The sequence below is a fragment of the Narcine bancroftii genome, unplaced genomic scaffold, assembly GCF_036971445.1.
Source record: "Narcine bancroftii isolate sNarBan1 unplaced genomic scaffold, sNarBan1.hap1 Scaffold_160, whole genome shotgun sequence".
NCBI lineage: Eukaryota > Metazoa > Chordata > Chondrichthyes > Torpediniformes > Narcinidae > Narcine > Narcine bancroftii.
The window spans coordinates 9,760,005-9,779,280 of NW_027211895.1; positions in this window are offsets into that span (position 1 = coordinate 9,760,005).

Sequence of the window (19,276 nt, forward strand, 5' to 3'; positions counted from 1 at the left end):
AGTTGGGGAATCAGAGGCGGGGAATCAGAGCTGGGGAATCAGAGGTGGGGAATCAGAGTCGGGGAATCAGAGGCAGGGAATCGGATGTGCAGAATCAGAGATGGGGAATCAGAGGTGGGGAATCAGAGGCAGGGAATCAGAGTTGGGGATTCAGAGGCGGGGAATCAGATATGGGGAAACAGAGGCGGGGAATCAGAGGCGGGCAAACAGAGGCGGGGAATTAGATATGTGGAATCAGTGGTGGGGAATCAGAGGTGGTGAATCAGAGATGGGGAATCACAGGCGGGGAATCAGAGGCAGGGAATAGAACGCGGGGAATCAGAGGCAGGGAATCAGAGCTGGGGAATAAGAGGCGGGGAATCATAGTTGGGAATCAGAGGCGGGGAATCTGATATGGGGAAACAGAGGCGGGGAATCAGGGGCGGGGAAACAGAGGCGGGGAATCAGATATTGGGAATCGGATGTGGAGAATCAGAGGCGGGGAATCAGAGCTGGTGAATCAGAGGCGGGGAATCAGAGTTGGGGCATCAGAGGTGGGGAATTAGATATGGGGAAACAGAGTCTGGGAATCAGATGTGCGGAATCAGAGGCGGGGAATCAGAGGCAGGGAATCAGAATCAGAAGCGGGGAGTCAGAGGCCAGGAATCAGAGGACTGGAATCAGATGCTGGGAATAAGAGGCCGGGAATCAGAGGTGGGGAATCAGAGTACGGGAATCAGAGATGGGGAGTCAGAGGCGGGGAATGAGATATGGAGAATCAGAGGCGGGGAATCAGAGGCGGGGAAACAGAGGTGGGGAATCAGATATGGGGAATCAGAGGTGGCGAATAAAAATGCGGTGAATCAGAGATGGGGAATCAGAGGCGGGGAATCAGAGGCAGGGAATCAAACACGGGAAATCAGAGGCGGGGAATCAGAGCTGGGGAATCAGAGGCTGGGAATCAAAGTTGGGGAATCAGAGGCAGGGAATCAGATATGGGGAAACAGGGGCGGGGAATCAGAGGCGGGGAAACATAGGCAGGGAATCAGATATGGGGAATGAGAGGCGGGGAATTAGAGTTGGGGAATTAGAGGCGGGGAATCAGAGGCGGGGAAACAGAGGCGGGGAATCAAACACGGGGAATCAGAGGTGGGGAATCAGAGGTTGGGAATCAGAGGCAGGGAATCAGAGGCGGGGAATCAGAGGCGGGGAATCAGAGGCAGGGAATCAGATGTGCGGAATCGGCGATGAGGAATCAGAGGCAGGGAATCAGAGGCGGGGAATCAGATGCGGGGAATCAGAGGCCGGGAATCAGATATGGGGAACAGAGGCGGGGAATCAGAGGCGGGGAAACAGAGGCTGGGAATCAGATATGGGGAATCAGAGGTTGGGAATCAGAGGTTGGGAATCAGAGGCAGGGAATCAGAGGCTTGGAATCAGATGCAGGGAATCAGATGCGGGGAATCAGAGGCGGGGAATCAGAGCTGGGGAATCAGAGGCTGGGAATCAAAGTTGGGGAATCTGAGGCAGGGAATCAGATATGGGGAAACAGGGGCGGGGAATCAGAGGCGGGGAAACAGAGGCGGGGAATCAGATATGGGGAATCAGAGGCGGTGAATTTGAGTTGGGGAATCAGAGGCGGGGAATCAGAGGCGGGGATACAGAGGCGGGGAATCAAACACGGGGAATCAGAGGTGGGGAATCAGAGGTTGGGAATCAGAGGCAGGGAATCAGAGGCGGGGAATCAGAGGCGGGGAATCAGAGGCAGCGAATCAGATGTGCGGAATCGGAGATGGGGAATCAGAGGCAGGGAATCAGAGGCGGGGAATCAGAGGCGGGGAACCAGAGGCCGGGAATCAGATATGGGGAAACAGAGGCTGGGAATCAGAGGCGGGGAAACAGATGCTGGGAATCAGATATGGGGAATCAGAGGTGGGGACTCAGAGGTTGGGAATCAGAGGCAGGGAATCAGAGGCTTGGAATCAGATGCAGGGAATCAGATGCAGGGAATCAGAGGTGGGGAATCAGAGCTGGGGAATCAGAGGTGGGGAATTAGAGTTGGGGAATCAGAGGCGGGGACTTAGATATTGGGAAACAGAGGAGGGGAATCAGAGGCGGGGAAACATAGGCGGGGAATCAAACACGGTGAATCAGAGGTGGGGTATCAGAGGTTGGAAATCAGAGGCAGGGAATCAGAGGCGGGGAATCAGAGGCGGGGAATCAGAGGCAGGGAATCAGATGTGCGGAATCGGAGATGGGGAATCAGAGGCAGGGAATCAGAGGCGGGGAATCAGAGGCGGGGAATCAGAGGCCGGGAATCAGATATGGTGAAACAGAGGCGGGGAATCAGAGGCGGGGAAACAGAGGCTGGGAATCAGATATGGGGAATCAGAGGTGGGGAATCAGAGGTTGGGAATCAGAGGCAGGGAATCAGAGGCTTGGAATCAGATGCAGGGAATCAGATGCGGGGAATCAGAGGCGGGGAATCAGAGCTGGGGAATCAGAGGCTGGGAATCAAAGTTGGGGAATCAGAGGCAGGGAATCAGATGTGCGGAATCGGAGATGGGGAATCAGAGGCAGGGAATCAGAGGCGGGGAATCAGAGGCGGGGAATCAGAGGCCGGGAATCAGATATGGTGAAACAGAGGCGGGGAATCAGAGGCGGGGAAACAGAGGCTGGGAATCAGATATGGGGAATCAGAGGTGGGGAATCAGAGGTTGGGAATCAGAGGCAGGGAATCAGAGGCTTGGAATCAGATGCAGGGAATCAGATGCGGGGAATCAGAGGCGGGGAATCAGAGCTGGGGAATCAGAGGCTGGGAATCAAAGTTGGGGAATCAGAGGCAGGGAATCAGATATGGGGAAACAGGGGCGGGGAATCAGAGGCGGGGAAACAGACGCGGGGAATCAGAGGCGGGGAATCAGAGCTGGGAAATTAGAGGCAGGGAATCAGAGTTGGGGATTCAGAGGCGGGGAATCAGATATGGGGAAACAGAGGCGGGGAATCAGATGCGGGCAAATAGAGGCGGGGATCAGATATGGGGAAACAGAGGCGGGGAATCAGAGGCGGGGAAACAGAGGCGGGGAATCAGATATGGGGAATCAGATGTGGGGAATCAGAGGTTGGGAATCAGAGGCTGGGAATCAGAGGCTGGGAATCAGATGCATGGAATCAGATGCGGGGAATCAGAGGCGGGGAATCATAGCTGGGGAATCAGAGGTGGGGAATCAAAGTTGGGGAATCAGAGGCGGGGACTTAGATATGGGGAAACAGAGGCGGGGAATCAGAGGCGGGGAAACAGAGGCGGGGAATCAGATATGGGGAATCAGAGGTGGGGAATCAGAGGCAGGGAATTAGATTTGCGGAATCAGAGATGGGGAATCAGAAGCAGGGAATCAGAGGCCGGGAATCAGAGGCCGGAATCAGATGCCGGGAATAAGAGGCCGGGAATCAGAGGTGGGGAATCAGAGTCCGGGAATCAGAGATGGGGAATCAGAGGCGAGGAATGAGATATGGGGAATCATAGGCGGGGAATCAGAGGCGGGGAAACAGAGGCGAGGAATCATATATGGGGAATCAGAGGTGGCGAATCAAAGGCGGTGAATCAGAGATGGGGAATCAGAGGCGGGGAATCAGAGGCAGGGAATCAAACACGGGGAATCAGAGGCGGGGAATCAGAGCTGGGGAATCAGAGGCGGGGAATCAGAGTTGGGGAATCAGAGGTGGGGAATCAGAGCTGGGGAATCAGAGGTGGGGATCAGAGTCGGGGAATCAGAGGCAGGGAATCAGATGTGCGGAATCAGAGATGGGGAATCAGAGGTGGGGAATCAGAGGCTGTGAATCTGAGATGGGGAATCAGAGGCGGGGAATCAGAGGCAAGAAATCAGACACGGGGTTTCAGAGGCTGGGAATCAGACGGGTGAATCAAAGGCGGGGAATCAGAGCTGGGGAATCAGAGGCAGGGAATCAGAGTTGGGGATTCAGAGGCGGGGAATCAGATATGGGGAAACAGAGGCGGGGAATCAGAGTCGGGCAAACAGAGGCGGTGAATTAGATATGGGGAATCAGAGGTGGGGAATCAGAGGTGGTGAATCAGAGATGGGGAATCACAGTCGGGGAATCAGAGGCAGGGAATAGAACGCTAGGAATCAGAGGCAGGGAATCAGAGTTGGGGCATCAGAGGTTGGGAATTAGATATGGGGAAACAGAGGCGGGGAATCAGAGGCGGGGAAACAGAGGCGGGAAATCAGATATGGGGAATCAGTGGTGGGGAATCAGAGGCTGGGAATCAGATGTGCGGAATCAGAGATGGGGAATCAGAGGCAGGGAATCAGAATCAGAAGCGGGGAATCAGAGGCCGGGAAACAGAGGCGGGGAATCAGATATGGGGAATCAGAGGTGGGGAATCAGAGGCAGGGAATTAGATTTGCGGAATCAGAGATGGGGAATCAGAAGCAGGGAATCAGAGGCCGGGAATCAGAGGCCGGAATCAGATGCCGGGAATAAGAGGCCGGGAATCAGAGGTGGGGAATCAGAGGCGGGGAATGAGAGGCAGGGAATCAGATGTGCGGAATCGGAGATGGTGAATCAGAGGCAGGGAATCAGAGGCGGGGAATCAGAGGCGGGGAATCAGAGGCCGGGAATCAGATATGGGGAAACAGAGGCGGGGAATCAGAGGCGGGGAAACAGAGGCTGGGAATCAGATATGGGGAATCAGTGGTGGGGAATCAGAGGCGGGGAATCAGAGCTGGGGAATCAGAGGTGGGGAATCAAAGTTGGGGAATCAGAGGCGGGGACTTAGATATGGGGAAACAGAGGCGGGGAATCAGACGGGGAAACAGAGTCGGGTATTCAGATATGGGGAATCAGAGGTGGGGAATCAGAGGCAGGGAATTAGATGTGCGGAATCAGAAATGGGGAATCAGAGGCAGGGAATCAGAATCAGAAGCAGGGAATCAGAGGCCGGGAATCAGAGGCCGGAATCAGATGCCGGGAATAAGAGGTCGGGAATCAGAGGTGGGGAATCAGAGTCCGGGAATCAGAGATGGGGAATCAGAGGCGGGGAATGAGATATGGGGAATCAGAGGCGGGGAATCAGAGGCGGGGAAACAGTGGCGAGGAATCAGATATGGGGAATCAGATGTGGCGAATCAAAGGCGGTGAATCAGAGATGGGGAATCAGAGCTGGGGAATCAGAGGCAGGGGATCAAACACGGGGAATCAGAGGCGGGGAATCAGAGCTGGGGAATCAGTGGCGGGGAATCAGAGTTGGGGAATCAGAGGCGGGGAATCAGAGCTGGGGAATCAGAGGTGGGGAATCAGAGTCGGGGAATCAGAGGCAGGGAATCGGATGTGCGGAATCAGAGATGGGGAATCAGAGGTGGGGAATCAGAGGCGGTGAATCTGAGATGGGGAATCAGAGGCGGGGAATCAGAGGCAGGTTATCAGACACGGGGATTCAGAGGCTGGGAATCAGACGAGGGGAATCAAAGGCGGTGAATGAAGCTGGGGAATCAGAGGCAGGGAATCAGAGTTGGGGATTCAGAGGCGGGGAATCAGATATGGGGAAACAGAGGCGGGGAATCAGAGGCGGGCAAACAGAGGCGGGGAATTAGATATGGGGAATCAGTGGTGGGGAATCAGAGGTGGTGAATCAGAGATGGGGAATCACAGGCGGGGAATCAGAGGCAGGGAATAGAATGCGGGGAATCAGAGGCAGGGAATCAGATATGGGGAAACAGAGGCGGGGAATCAGGGGCGGGGAAAAAGAGGCGGGGAATCAGATATGGGGAATCGGATGTGGGGAATCAGAGGCGGGGAATCAGAGCTGTGGAATCAGAGGCGGGGAATCAGAGTTGGGGCATCAGAGGTGGGGAATTAGATATGGGGAAACAGAGGCGGGGAATCAGAGGCGTGGAAACAGAGGCGGGGAATCAGATATGGGGAATCAGAGGTGGGGAATCAGAGGCAGGTAATCAGATGTGCGGAATCAGAGATGGGGAATCAGAGGCAGGGAATCAGAATCAGAAGCGGGGAGTCAGAGGCCGGGAATCAGAGGCCTGGAATCAGATGCTGGGAATAAGAGGCCGGGAATCAGAGGTGGGGAATCAGAGTCCGGGAATCAGAGATGGGGAGTCAGAGGCGGGGAATGTGATATGGAGAATCAGAGGCGGGGAATCAAAGCGGGGAAACAGAGGTGGGGAATCAGATATGGGGAATCAGAGGTGGCGAATCAAAGGCGGTGAATCAGAGATGGGGAATCAGAGGCGGGGAATCAGAGGCAGGGAATCAAACACGGGGAATCAGAGGCGGGGAATCAGAGCTGGGGAATCAGAGGCTGGGAATCAAAGTTGGGGAATCAGAGGCAGGGAATCAGATATGGGGAAACAGGTGCGGGGAATCAGAGGCGGGGAAACAGAGGCTGGGAATCAGATTTGGGGAATCAGAGGTGGGGAATCAGAGGCGGGGAATCAGAGCTGGGGAATCAGAGGTGGGGAATCAAAGTTGGGGAATCAGAGGCGGGGACTTAGATATGGGGAAACAGAGGCGGGGAATCAGAGACGGGGAAACAGAGGCGGGGATTCAGATATGGGGAGTCAGAGGTGGGGAATCAGAGGCAGGGAATTAGATGTGCGGAATCAGAAATGGGGAATCAGAGGCAGGGAATCAGAATCAGAAGCAGGGAATCAGAGGCCGGGAATCAGAGGCCGGAATCAGATGCCGGGAATAAGAGGTCGGGAATCAGAGGTGGGGAATCAGAGTCCGGGAATCAGAGATGGGGAATCAGAGGCGGGGAATGAGATATGGGGAATCAGAGGCGGGGAATCAGAGGCGGGGAAACAGTGGCGAGGAATCAGATATGGGGAATCAGAGGTGGCGAATCAAAGGCGGTGAATCAGAGATGGGGAATGAGAGCTGGGGAATGAGAGGCAGGGGATCAAACACGGGGAATCAGAGGCGGGGAATCAGAGCTGGGGAATCAGAAGCGGGGAATCAGAGTTGGGGAATCAGAGGCGGGGAATCAGAGCTGGGGAATCAGAGGTGGGGAATCAGAGTCGGGGAATCAGAGGCAGGGAATCGGATGTGCGGAATAAGAGATGGGGAATCAGAGGTGGGGAATCAGAGGCGGTGAATCTGAGATGGGGATTCAGAGGCGGGGAATCAGAGGCAGGTTATCAGACACGGGGATTCAGAGGCTGGGAATCAGACGGGGGGAATCAAAGGCGGGGAATGAAGCTGGGGAATCAGAGGCAGGGAATCAGAGTTGGGGATTCAGAGGCGGGGAGTCAGATTTGGGGAAACAGAGGCGGGGAATCAGAGGCGGGCAAACAGAGGCGGGGAATTAGATATGGGGAATCAGTGGTGGGGAATCAGAGGTGGTGAATCAGAGATGGGGAATAACAGGCGGGGAATCAGAGGCAGGTAATAGAACGCGGGGAATCAGAGGCAGGGAATCAGAGCTGGGGAATAAGAGGCGGTGAATCATAGTTGGGAATCAGAGGCGGGGAATCAGATATGGGGAAACAGAGGCGGGGAATCAGGGGCGGGGAAACAGAGGTGGGGAATCAGATATGGGGAATCGGATGTGGAGAATCAGAGGCGGGGAATCAGAGCTGTGGAATCAGAGGCGGGGAATCAGAGTTGGAGCATCAGAGGTGGGGAATTAGATATGGGGAAACAGAGGCGGGGAATCAGAGGCGTGGAAACAGAGGCGGGGAATCAGATATGGGGAATCAGAGGTGGGGAATCAGAGGCAGGTAATCAGATGTGCGGAATCAGAGATGGGGAATCAGAGGCAGGGAATCAGAATCGGAAGCGGGGAGTCAGAGGACGGGAATCAGAGGCCTGGAATAAGATGCTGGGAATAAGAGGCCGGGAATCAGAGGTGGGGAATCAGAGTCCGGGAATCAGAGATGGGGAGTCAGAGGCGGGGAATGAGATATGGAGAATCAGAGGCGGGGAATCAGAGGCGGGGAAACAGAGGTGGGGAATCAGATATGGGGAATCAGAGGTGGCGAATCAAAGGCGGTGAATCAGAGATGGGGAATCAGAGGCGGGGAATCAGAGGCAGGGAATCAAACACGGGGAATCAGAGGCGGGGAATCAGAGCTGGGGAATCAGAGGCTGGGAATCAAAGTTGGGGAATCAGAGGCAGGGAATCAGATATGGGGAAACAGGGGCGGGGAATCAGAGGCGGGGAAACAGAGGCAGGGAATCAGATATGGGGAATCAGAGGCGGGGAATCAGAGGCGGGGAAACAGAGGCGGGGAATCAAACACGGGGAATCAGAGGTGGGGAATCAGAGGTTGGGAATCAGATGCAGGGAATCAGAGGCGGGGAATCAGAGGCGGGGAATCAGAGCCAGGGAATCGGATGTGCGGAATCAGAGATGGGGAATCAGAGGTGGGGAATCAGAGGTGGTGAATCTGAGATGGGGAATCAGAGGCGGGGAATCAGAGGCAGGTTATCAGACACGGGGATTCAGAGGCTGGGAATCAGAGGTGGCGAATCAAAGGCGGTGAATCAGAGATGGGGATCAGAGCTGGGGAATCAGAGGCAGGGGATCAAACACGGGGAATCAGAGGCGGGGAATCAGAGCTGGGGAATCAGAGGCGGGGAATCAGAGTTGGGGAATCAGAGGCGGGGAATCAGAGCTGGGGAATCAGAGGTGGGGAATCAGAGTCGGGGAATCAGAGGCAGGGAATCGGATGTGCAGAATCAGAGATGGGGAATCAGAGGTGGGGAATCAGAGGCAGGGAATCAGAGTTGGGGATTCAGAGGCGGGGAATCAGATATGGGGAAACAGAGGCGGGGAATCAGAGGCGGGCAAACAGAGGCGGGGAATTAGATATGTGGAATCAGTGGTGGGGAATCAGAGGTGGTGAATCAGAGATGGGGAATCACAGGCGGGGAATCAGAGGCAGGGAATAGAACGCGGGGAATCAGAGGCAGGGAATCAGAGCTGGGGAATAAGAGGCGGGGAATCATAGTTGGGAATCAGAGGCGGGGAATCTGATATGGGGAAACAGAGGCGGGGAATCAGGGGCGGGGAAACAGAGGCGGGGAATCAGATATTGGGAATCGGATGTGGAGAATCAGAGGCGGGGAATCAGAGCTGGGGAATCAGAGGCGGGGAATCAGAGTTGGGGCATCAGAGGTGGGGAATTAGATATGGGGAAACAGAGTCTGGGAATCAGATGTGCGGAATCAGAGGCGGGGAATCAGAGGCAGGGAATCAGAATCAGAAGCGGGGAGTCAGAGGCCAGGAATCAGAGGCCTGGAATCAGATGCTGGGAATAAGAGGCCGGGAATCAGAGGTGGGGAATCAGAGTACGGGAATCAGAGATGGGGAGTCAGAGGCGGGGAATGAGATATGGAGAATCAGAGGCGGGGAATCAGAGGCGGGGAAACAGAGGTGGGGAATCAGATATGGGGAATCAGAGGTGGCGAATAAAAATGCGGTGAATCAGAGATGGGGAATCAGAGGCGGGGAATCAGAGGCAGGGAATCAAACACGGGAAATCAGAGGCGGGGAATCAGAGCTGGGGAATCAGAGGCTGGGAATCAAAGTTGGGGAATCAGAGGCAGGGAATCAGATATGGGGAAACAGGGGCGGGGAATCAGAGGCGGGGAAACATAGGCAGGGAATCAGATATGGGGAATGAGAGGCGGGGAATTAGAGTTGGGGAATTAGAGGCGGGGAATCAGAGGCGGGGAAACAGAGGCGGGGAATCAAACACGGGGAATCAGAGGTGGGGAATCAGAGGTTGGGAATCAGAGGCAGGGAATCAGAGGCGGGGAATCAGAGGCGGGGAATCAGAGGCAGGGAATCAGATGTGCGGAATCGGCGATGAGGAATCAGAGGCAGGGAATCAGAGGCGGGGAATCAGATGCGGGGAATCAGAGGCCGGGAATCAGATATGGGGAAACAGAGGCGGGGAATCAGAGGCGGGGAAACAGAGGCTTTGAATCAGATATGGGGAATCAGAGGTTGGGAATCAGAGGTTGGGAATCAGAGGCAGGGAATCAGAGGCTTGGAATCAGATGCAGGGAATCAGATGCGGGGAATCAGAGGCGGGGAATCAGAGCTGGGGAATCAGAGGCTGGGAATCAAAGTTGGGGAATCTGAGGCAGGGAATCAGATATGGGGAAACAGGGGCGGGGAATCAGAGGCGGGGAAACAGAGGCGTGGAATCAGATATGGGGAATCAGAGGCGGTGAATTAGAGTTGGGGAATCAGAGGCGGGGAATCAGAGGCGGGGATACAGAGGCGGGGAATCAAACACGGGGAATCAGAGGTGGGGAATCAGAGGTAGGCAATCAGAGGCAGGGAATCAGAGGCGGGGAATCAGAGGCGGGGAATCAGAGGCAGCGAATCAGATGTGCGGAATCGGAGATGGGGAATCAGAGGCAGGGAATCAGAGGCGGGGAATCAGAGGCGGGGAACCAGAGGCCGGGAATCAGATATGGGGAAACAGAGGCGGGGAATCAGAGGCGGGGAAACAGATGCTGGGAATCAGATATGGGGAATCAGAGGTGGGGACTCAGAGGTTGGGAATCAGAGGCAGGGAATCACAGGCTTGGAATCAGATGCAGGGAATCAGATGCAGGGAATCAGAGGCGGGGAATCAGAGCTGGGGAATCAGAGGTGGGGAATTAGAGTTGGGGAATCAGAGGCGGGGACTTAGATATTGGGAAACAGAGGCGGGGAAGCAGAGGCGGGGAAACATAGGCGGGGAATCAAACACGGTGAATCAGAGGTGGGGAATCAGAGGTTGGAAATCAGAGGCAGGGAATCAGAGGCGGGGAATCAGAGGCGGGGAATCAGAGGCAGGGAATCAGATGTGCGGAATCGGAGATGGGGAATCAGAGGCAGGGAATCAGAGGCGGGGAATCAGAGGCGGGGAATCAGAGGCCGGGAATCAGATATGGGGAAACAGAGGCGGGGAATCAGAGGCGGGGAAACAGAGGCTGGGAATCAGATATGGGGAATCAGAGGTGGGGAATCAGAGGTTGGGAATCAGAGGCAGGGAATCAGAGGCTTGGAATCAGATGCAGGGAATCAGATGCGGGGAATCAGAGGCGGGGAATCAGAGCTGGGGAATCAGAGGCTGGGAATCAAAGTTGGGGAATCAGAGGCAGGGAATCAGATATGGGGAAACAGGGGCGGGGAATCAGAGGCGGGGAAACAGACGCGGGGAATCAGAGGCGGGGAATCAGAGCTGGGAAATTAGAGGCAGGGAATCAGAGTTGGGGATTCAGAGGCGGGGAATCAGATATGGGGAAACAGAGGCGGGGAATCAGATGCGGGCAAATAGAGGCGGGGATCAGATATGGGGAAACAGAGGCGGGGAATCAGAGGCGGGGAAACAGAGGCGGGGAATCAGATATGGGGAATCAGAGGTGGAGAATCAGAGGTTGGGAATCAGAGGCTGGGAATCAGAGGCTGGGAATCAAAGTTGGGGAATCAGAGGCGGGGACTTAGATATGGGGAAACAGAGGCGGGGAATCAGAGGCGGGGAAACAGAGGCGGGGAATCAGATATGGGGAATCAGTGGTGGGGAATCAGAGGCAGGGAATTAGATTTGCGGAATCAGAGATGGGGAATCAGAAGCAGGGAATCAGAGGCCGGGAATCAGAGGCCGGAATCAGATGCCGGGAATAAGAGGCCGGGAATCAGAGGTGGGGAATCAGAGTCCGGGAATCAGAGATGGGGAATCAGAGGCGGGGAATGAGATATGGGGAATCAGAGGCGGGGAATCAGAGGCGGGGAAACAGAGGCGAGGAATCAGATATGGGGAATCAGAGGTGGCGAATCAAAGGCGGTGAATCAGAGATGGGGAATCAGAGGCGGGGAATCAGAGGCAGGGAATCAAACACGGGGAATCAGAGGCGGGGAATCAGAGCTGGGGAATCAGAGGCGGGGAATCAGAGTTGGGGAATCAGAGGTGGGGAATCAGAGCTGGGGAATCAGAGGTGGGGATCAGAGTCGGGGAATCAGAGGCAGGGAATCAGATGTGCGGAATCAGAGATGGGGAATCAGAGGTGGGGAATCAGAGGCTGTGAATCTGAGATGGGGAATCAGAGGCGGGGAATCAGAGGCAAGAAATAAGACACGGGGTTTCAGAGGCTGGGAATCAGACGGGTGAATCAAAGGCGGGGAATCAGAGCTGGGGAATCAGAGGCAGGGAATCAGAGTTGGGGATTCAGAGGCGGGAATCAGATATGGGGAAACAGAGGCGGGGAATCAGAGTCGGGCAAACAGAGGCGGTGAATTAGATATGGGGAATCAGAGGTGGGGAATCAGAGGTGGTGAATCAGAGATGGGGAATCACAGTCGGGGAATCAGAGGCAGGGAATAGAACGCGGGGAATCAGAGGCAGGGAATCAGAGTTGGGGCATCAGAGGTTGGGAATTAGATATGGGGAAACAGAGGCGGGGAATCAGAGGCGGGGAAACAGAGGCGGGAAATCAGATATGGGGAATCAGTGGTGGGGAATCAGAGGCTGGGAATCAGATGTGCGGAATCAGAGATGGGGAATCAGAGGCAGGGAATCTGAATCAGAAGCGGGGAATCAGAGTCCGGGAAACAGAGGCGGGGAATCAGATATGGGGAATCAGAGGTGGGGAATCAGAGGCAGGGAATTAGATTTGCGGAATCAGAGATGGGGAATCAGAGGCAGGGAATCAGATGTGCGGAATCGGAGATGGGGAATCAGAGGCAGGGAATCAGAGGCGGGGAATCAGAGGCGGGGAATCAGAGGCCGGGAATCAGATATGGGGAAACAGAGGCGGGGAATCAGAGGCGGGGAAACAGAGGCTGGGAATCAGATATGGGGAATCAGAGGTGGGGAATCAGAGGTTGGGAATCAGAGGCAGGGAATCAGAGGCTTGGAATCAGATGCAGGGAATCAGATGCGGGGAATCAGAGGCGGGGAATCAGAGCTGGGGAATCAGAGGCTGGGAATCAAAGTTGGGGAATCAGAGGCAGGGAATCAGATATGGGGAAACAGGGGCGGGGAATCAGAGGCGGGGAAACAGACGCGGGGAATCAGAGGCGGGGAATCAGAGCTGGGAAATTAGAGGCAGGGAATCAGAGTTGGGGATTCAGAGGCGGGGAATCAGATATGGGGAAACAGAGGCGGGGAATCAGATGCGGGCAAATAGAGGCGGGGATCAGATATGGGGAAACAGAGGCGGGGAATCAGAGGCGGGGAAACAGAGGCGGGGAATCAGATATGGGGAATCAGAGGTGGAGAATCAGAGGTTGGGAATCAGAGGCTGGGAATCAGAGGCTGGGAATCAAAGTTGGGGAATCAGAGGCGGGGACTTAGATATGGGGAAACAGAGGCGGGGAATCAGAGGCGGGGAAACAGAGGCGGGGAATCAGATATGGGGAATCAGTGGTGGGGAATCAGAGGCAGGGAATTAGATTTGCGGAATCAGAGATGGGGAATCAGAAGCAGGGAATCAGAGGCCGGGAATCAGAGGCCGGAATCAGATGCCGGGAATAAGAGGCCGGGAATCAGAGGTGGGGAATCAGAGTCCGGGAATCAGAGATGGGGAATCAGAGGCGGGGAATGAGATATGGGGAATCAGAGGCGGGGAATCAGAGGCGGGGAAACAGAGGCGAGGAATCAGATATGGGGAATCAGAGGTGGCGAATCAAAGGCGGTGAATCAGAGATGGGGAATCAGAGGCGGGGAATCAGAGGCAGGGAATCAAACACGGGGAATCAGAGGCGGGGAATCAGAGCTGGGGAATCAGAGGCGGGGAATCAGAGTTGGGGAATCAGAGGTGGGGAATCAGAGCTGGGGAATCAGAGGTGGGGATCAGAGTCGGGGAATCAGAGGCAGGGAATCAGATGTGCGGAATCAGAGATGGGGAATCAGAGGTGGGGAATCAGAGGCTGTGAATCTGAGATGGGGAATCAGAGGCGGGGAATCAGAGGCAAGAAATAAGACACGGGGTTTCAGAGGCTGGGAATCAGACGGGTGAATCAAAGGCGGGGAATCAGAGCTGGGGAATCAGAGGCAGGGAATCAGAGTTGGGGATTCAGAGGCGGGAATCAGATATGGGGAAACAGAGGCGGGGAATCAGAGTCGGGCAAACAGAGGCGGTGAATTAGATATGGGGAATCAGAGGTGGGGAATCAGAGGTGGTGAATCAGAGATGGGGAATCACAGTCGGGGAATCAGAGGCAGGGAATAGAACGCGGGGAATCAGAGGCAGGGAATCAGAGTTGGGGCATCAGAGGTTGGGAATTAGATATGGGGAAACAGAGGCGGGGAATCAGAGGCGGGGAAACAGAGGCGGGAAATCAGATATGGGGAATCAGTGGTGGGGAATCAGAGGCTGGGAATCAGATGTGCGGAACCAGAGATGGGGAATCAGAGGCAGGGAATCTGAATCAGAAGCGGGGAATCAGAGGCCGGGAAACAGAGGCGGGGAATCAGATATGGGGAATCAGAGGTGGGGAATCAGAGGCAGGGAATTAGATTTGCGGAATCAGAGATGGGGAATCAGAAGCAGGGAATCAGAGGCCGGGAATCAGAGGCCGGAATCAGATGCCGGGAATAAGAGGCCGGGAATCAGAGGTGGGGAATCAGAGGCGGGGAATGAGAGGCAGGGAATCAGATGTGCGGAATCGGAGATGGTGAATCAGAGGCAGGGAATCAGAGGCGGAGAATCAGAGGCGGGGAATCAGAGGCCGGGAATCAGATATGGGGAAACAGAGGCGGGGAATCAGAGGCGGGGAAACAGAGGCTGGGAATCAGATATGGGGAATCAGAGGTGGGGAATCAGAGGCGGGGAATCAGAGCTGGGGAATCAGAGGTGGGGAATCAAAGTTGGGGAATCAGAGGCGGGGACTTAGATATGGGGAAACAGAGGCGGGGAATCAGACGGGGAAACTGAGTCGGGTATTCAGATATGGGGAATCAGAGGTGGGGAATAAGAGGCAGGGAATTAGATGTGCGGAATCAGAAATGGGGAATCAGAGGCAGGGAATCAGACGAGGGGAATCAAAGGCGGTGAATCAGAGATGGGGAATCAGAGCTGGGGAATCAGAGGCAGGGGATCAAACACGGGGAATCAGAGGCGGGGAATCAGAGCTGGGGAATCAGAGGCGGGGAATCAGAGTTGGGGAATCAGAGGCGGGGAATCAGAGCTGGGGAATCAGAGGTGGGGAATCAGAGTCGGGGAATCAGAGGCAGGGAATCGGATGTGCGGAATCAGAGATGGGGAATCAGAGGCGGGGAATCAGAGGCAGGTTATCAGACACGGGGATTCAGAGGCTGGGAATCAGACGAGGGGAATCAAAGGCGGGGAATGAAGCTGGGGAATCAGAGGCAGGGAATCAGAGTTGGGGATTCAGAGGCGGGGAATCAGATATTGGGAATCGGATGTGGAGAATCAGAGGCGGGGAATCAGAGCTGGGGAATCAGAGGCGGGGAATCAGAGTTGGGGCATCAGAGGTGGGGAATTAGATATGGGGAAACAGAGTCTGGGAATCAGATGTGCGGAATCAGAGGCGGGGAATCAGAGGCAGGGAATCAGAATCAGAAGCGGGGAGTCAGAGGCCAGGAATCAGAGGCCTGGAATCAGATGCTGGGAATAAGAGGCCGGGAATCAGAGGTGGGGAATCAGAGTACGGGAATCAGAGATGGGGAGTCAGAGGCGGGGAATGAGATATGGAGAATCAGAGGCGGGGAATCAGAGGCGGGGAAACAGAGGTGGGGAATCAGATATGGGGAATCAGAGGTGGCGAATAAAAATGCGGTGAATCAGTGATGGAGAATCAGAGGCGGGGAATCAGAGGCAGGGAATCAAACACGGGGAATCAGAGGCGGGGAATCAGAGCTGGGGAATCAGAGGCTGGGAATCAAAGTTGGGGAATCAGAGGCAGGGAATCAGATATGGGGAAACAGGGGCGGGGAATCAGAGGCGGGGAAACATAGGCAGGGAATCAGATATGGGGAATCAGAGGCGGGGAATTAGAGTTGGGGAATTAGAGGCGGGGAATCAGAGGCGGGGAAACAGAGGCGGGGAATCAAACACGGGGAATCAGAGGTGGGGAATCAGAGGTTGGGAATCAGAGGCAGGGAATCAGAGGCGGGGAATCAGAGGCGGGGAATCAGAGGCAGGGAATCAGATGTGCGGAATCGGCGATGAGGAATCAGAGGCAGGGAATCAGAGGCGGGGAATCAGATGCGGGGAATCAGAGGCCGGGAATCAGATATGGGGAAACAGAGGCGGGGAATCAGAGGCGGGGAAACAGAGGCTGGGAATCAGATATGGGGAATCAGAGGTTGGGAATCAGAGGTTGGGAATCAGAGGCAGGGAATCAGAGGCTTGGAATCAGATGCAGGGAATCAGATGCGGGGAATCAGAGGCGGGGAATCAGAGCTGGGGAATCAGAGGCTGGGAATCAAAGTTGGGGAATCTGAGGCAGGGAATCAGATATGGGGAAACAGGGGCGGGGAATCAGAGGCGGGGAAACAGAGGCGGGGAATCAGATATGGGGAATCAGAGGCGGTGAATTAGAGTTGGGGAATCAGAGGCGGGGAATCAGAGGCGGGGATACAGAGGCGGGGAATCAAACACGGGGAATCAGAGGTGGGGAATCAGAGGTAGGGAATCAGAGGAAGGGAATCAGAGGCGGGGAATCAGAGGCGGGGAATCAGAGGCAGGGAATCAGATGTGCGGAATCGGAGATGGGGAATCAGAGGCAGGGCATCAGAGGCGGGGAATCAGAGGCGGGGAACCAGAGGCCGGGAATCAGATATGGGGAAACAGAGGCGGGGAATCAGAGGCGGGGAAACAGATGCTGGGAATCAGATATGGGGAATCAGAGGTGGGGACTCAGAGGTTGGGAATCAGAGGCAGGGAATCACAGGCTTGGAATCAGATGCAGGGAATCAGATGCAGGGAATCAGAGGCGGGGAATCAGAGCTGGGGAATCAGAGGTGGGGAATTAGAGTTGGGGAATCAGAGGCGGGGACTTAGATATTGGGAAACAGAGGCGGGGAAGCAGAGGCGGGGAAACATAGGCGGGGAATCAAACACGGTGAATCAGAGGTGGGGAATCAGAGGTTGGAAATCAGAGGCAGGGAATCAGAGGCGGGGAATCAGAGGCGGGGAATCAGAGGCAGGGAATCAGATGTGCGGAATCGGAGATGGGGAATCAGAGGCAGGGAATCAGAGGCGGGGAATCAGAGGCGGGGAATCAGAGGCCGGGAATCAGATATGGGGAAACAGAGGCGGGGAATCAGAGGCGGGGAAACAGAGGCTGGGAATCAGATATGGGGAATCAGAGGTGGGGAATCAGAGGTTGGGAATCAGAGGCAGGGAATCAGAGGCTTGGAATCAGATGCAGGGAATCAGATGCGGGGAATCAGAGGCGGGGAATCAGAGCTGGGGAATCAGAGGCTGGGAATCAAAGTTGGGGAATCAGAGGCAGGGAATCAGATATGGGGAAACAGGGGCGGGGAATCAGAGGCGGGGAAACAGACGCGGGGAATCAGAGGCGGGGAATCAGAGCTGGGAAATTAGAGGCAGGGAATCAGAGTTGGGGATTCAGAGGCGGGGAATCAGATATGGGGAAACAGAGGCGGGGAATCAGATGCGGGCAAATAGAGGCGGGGATCAGATATGGGGAAACAGAGGCGGGGAATCAGAGGCGGGGAAACAGAGGCGGGGAATCAGATATGGGGAATCAGAGGTGGGGAATCAGAGGTTGGGAATCAGAGGCTGGGAATCAGAGGCTGGGAATCAAAGTTGGGGAATCAGAGGCGGGGACTTAGATATGGGGAAACAGAGGCGGGGAATCAGAGGCGGGGAAACAGAGGCGGGGAATCAGATATGGGGAATCAGTGGTGGGGAATCAGAGGCAGGGAATTAGATTTGCGGAATCAGAGATGGGGAATCAGAAGCAGGGAATCAGAGGCCGGGAATCAGAGGCCGGAATCAGATGCCGGGAATAAGAGGCCGGGAATCAGAGGTGGGGAATCAGAGTCCGGGAATCAGAGATGGGGAATCAGAGGCGGGGAATGAGATATGGGGAATCAGAGGCGGGGAATCAGAGGCGGGGAAACAGAGGCGAGGAATCAGATATGGGGAATCAGAGGTGGCGAATCAAAGGCGGTGAATCAGAGATGGGGAATCAGAGGCGGGGAATCAGAGGCAGGGAATCAAACACGGGGAATCAGAGGCGGGGAATCAGAGCTGGGGAATCAGAGGCGGGGAATCAGAGTTGGGGAATCAGAGGTGGGGAATCAGAGCTGGGGAATCAGAGGTGGGGATCAGAGTCGGGGAATCAGAGGCAGGGAATCAGATGTGCGGAATCAGAGATGGGGAATCAGAGGTGGGGAATCAGAGGCTGTGAATCTGAGATGGGGAATCAGAGGCGGGGAATCAGAGGCAAGAAATAAGACACGGGGTTTCAGAGGCTGGGAATCAGACGGGTGAATCAAAGGCGGGGAATCAGAGCTGGGGAATCAGAGGCAGGGAATCAGAGTTGGGGATTCAGAGGCGGGGAATCAGATATGGGGAAACAGAGGCGGGGAATCAGAGTCGGGCAAACAGAGGCGGTGAATTAGATATGGGGAATCAGAGGTGGGGAATCAGAGGTGGTGAATCAGAGATGGGGAATCACAGTCGGGGAATCAGAGGCAGGGAATAGAACGCGGGGAATCAGAGGCAGGGAATCAGAGTTGGGGCATCAGAGGTTGGGAATTAGATATGGGGAAACAGAGGCGGGGAATCAGAGGCGGGGAAACAGAGGCGGGAAATCAGATATGGGGAATCAGTGGTGGGGAATCAGAGGCTGGGAATCAGATGTGCGGAATCAGAGATGGGGAATCAGAGGCAGGGAATCTGAATCAGAAGCGGGGAATCAGAGGCCGGGAAACAGAGGCGGGGAATCAGATATGGGGAATCAGAGGTGGGGAATCAGAGGCAGGGAATTAGATTTGCGGAATCAGAGATGGGGAATCAGAAGCAGGGAATCAGAGGCCGGGAATCAGAGGCCGGAATCAGATGCCGGGAATAAGAGGCCGGGAATCAGAGGTGGGGAATCAGAGGCGGGGAATGAGAGGCAGGGAATCAGATGTGCGGAATCGGAGATGGTGAATCAGAGGCAGGGAATCAGAGGCGGGGAATCAGAGGCGGGGAATCAGAGGCCGGGAATCAGATATGGGGAAACAGAGGCGGGGAATCAGAGGCGGGGAAACAGAGGCTGGGAATCAGATATGGGGAATCAGAGGTGGGGAATCAGAGGCGGGGAATCAGAGCTGGG